A 2,500-nucleotide genomic window follows, 5' to 3' on the forward strand; every position below is an offset into this window, starting at 1 on the left:
GGGCCTGGCCGTCGGGCGGCCGGGCGGCGCGGCGGCGGGTTCGGGGAGAGAAAAAAAAAGGACGGGACGGGAGACGGGGGCCCTGACCCCCCGTCTTCCCCGGCACCCGCGCGCGCGGCAGCACGGCACGGTACCCCCGCGGTACCCACCCGCAGACAGCCGCCCGCGCGGGACGCCGGTGGCGAGGCACGCGCCTCGCCCCGCCGCGCCCCCTTCTCTCCCCACCGCCGCGCCGGGCCCGACCGGCCCCGACGACGTGCCCCGCCCCTCCCCGTGCCGCGCGGCACGGGGGGGCGGGGGAAACCCCGGCGGGACGAGCTCCGCACAGCGGGCGCTCCGGGAGCGGGGAGCTTCGGAGCGCTCCCCGAGTCTCGATTTAGGGGGACGAAGGCCCTTTTCTTGGCAGACGCCGCTGCCGCCGGGACGCGGGGGAACCGCTCCCCCGCCCGCCCGGGGCCGCGCGCGCGGGCCTGCGATGCACCCCAGCCGCGCCGCTGCGGCCGCCGCCCGGCGACGGGGCGGCGGCTCAGCCGGCGATTGATCGTCAAGCGACGCTCAGACAGGCGTAGCCCCGGGAGGAACCCGGGGCCGCAAGTGCGTTCGAAGTGTCGATGATCAATGTGTCCTGCAATTCACATTAATTCTCGCAGCTAGCTGCGTTCTTCATCGACGCACGAGCCGAGTGATCCACCGCTAAGAGTTGTCTGGCTTTCGGCACCGCCCCGCGCGCGCGGGGGGACCGGGACCGCTCGCGGAGAGCGGCCCCTCGCTCAGAGGGCGGCCCACCGCACGCCCGACGCGCCGGCCCGCCCCTCCGCCCGCGCGGAGGGGACGCGACGCGGCGCGACGCGGCGCGACGGACAGGCCTCGCCTCGGCTGACCGTACGAGCACACAATACGGAAAAAAAATAGAGTGTGAAGTAAAAATACGGAACGGAAAAAAAAATTTAACCCCGAAGGGCAAGGGCGGGGGAGCCCGCGCTCCCCGACCGATCGGACCTGGGACAAACGACACAAGCGCCTTGCGCGCTTCGGGGGCGGCCCAGGCGCCCGGGCTCGGCCCGGCCTCCGCGCGGAGGCCGCCACGCGCCCGGCCGCGCCGCCCGCTCGCCTCGCTCTCGGGACACCGGGTGTGCCGCTGCTGCCCGCCGCCGCCGGCCGACAAGCAGCGGCGGGGCGCCCCGCCGGCCCCGCGCGCGCCTCTCCGCGCAACAGCTCCGCCGCGCTACGACAGCCGGCTCCCCCCGCCCGGCTCGCTCCGCCCGGCGACGCCGCGGACGGCTCCGCAGCCGCCGCGCGCACGCCGGAGGCGGCGACCGCCGGAGCCCGAGCCGACGGACGCGCGCCGCCCCCCGGACGGCGCCCCCGCCGCCGCCGCACCGGAGCGGCTCGCCCTGCCCGCAGCGCCCGGAACCGCCGCTCCTCGCCTCGGCCCCCCTTCCGCGGGCACGCGCCCGGGCGGAAGGCGGACGGCGCTGAGGCCGGGGGCGGCTCCCGCTCTCCCCGTTTCCACGCGGAGACCGGGAGTGGGACGCCCCCGCCCGCGCGCCCGCCTGCCCGGCTCGGCCGGGAAGGGCGCGACGGGGAAGCGACGGACGGGGCCCGGGCCGGGACGAGCCGACCGCCGGCCGGACGGCGGCCGGAGACACCCTCCGGCCGACCGACACACGCCGAGCGGCGCCGCCGCCGCTCGGCCGGGGTGCCGCCCTCGCCGGTGGCGAGCGCCCGGGAGACCGCCGAGCGGCTCCGCTGGGCGGGGCGCGTGGGGAGGGGAGCGGAGCGCAGCGCGCCGCAGCGCTGCGACAGAGAGCGCGGCGGCCCGGGAGGGACGCCCGGCGAGCCCCCACCGCGGGGACTCGCCGCCCCGGCGGAGGAGCACGCGCTCCCGCCGGGGTCGCCCGTTTCGAGGCGAGCGGGCCGGCCACGGCCGGCCGCGCCGCGGCCTCTCCGACGAGACCGGACCGCGGAGAGGGGGGGGCAGTGAGAGGCCCTCCCCGGCACGGCCGCCCCGCGGGGGGGGTTGAGCGCGGGCGGCGGACACCTCGAAGGGGCCTCGAGGAGAAACTCCCCGCCCCTTGGGGCACCGACCGCCGCCCGGCCGCCCCCCCGGGGGCCGCACCGAGCCGCCCGGGTCTTTAAACCTCCGCCCGGCTCCGCCGGCCTTCGACCCCCGGACTCCGCCGCCGAGGGAGGGCCGCCGAAGCGCGGACGCTAGGTACCTGGCCCTGGGGCGAGGGAAACGACCTGAAGGCCCCGCGGGGGTGCCTCCCCCGCTGCCGCCATCGGGGGAGCGTCCGCCCGCGGGGGCGCGCCCGACATCCGCCGCCAACACCACGTCCTCCTTCCCGGGGCCCGGGGTTTCCCTCAGTAGCCCGGCGCTGCGCCCGGGAGGAGAGCCGTGGCTCGGGCCGCCCGCTCGCGCGGGACGCGACCCGGCCGAGAGCCTCGCCGGCCGAAGGCGGCAACGGCGGCGCGGCGCCCCCCGCCGCCGCGCCCGCCC

The 2,500-nt window shown here is 79.2% G+C and overlaps 1 non-coding gene across 1 annotated transcript; it reads right to left on the reverse strand.

The window, feature by feature from the left end:
• Positions 1-549: 549 nt before the first annotated feature.
• LOC142596822 (5.8S ribosomal RNA) lies at positions 550-702 on the reverse strand. The gene has a single exon (XR_012831900.1). It is a non-coding gene; the product is annotated as a 5.8S ribosomal RNA (ribosomal RNA).
• Positions 703-2,500: the final 1,798 nt, after the last annotated feature.

Source organism: Pelecanus crispus, unplaced genomic scaffold (assembly GCF_030463565.1).
Source record: "Pelecanus crispus isolate bPelCri1 unplaced genomic scaffold, bPelCri1.pri SCAFFOLD_117, whole genome shotgun sequence".
Taxonomy (NCBI): domain Eukaryota; kingdom Metazoa; phylum Chordata; class Aves; order Pelecaniformes; family Pelecanidae; genus Pelecanus; species Pelecanus crispus.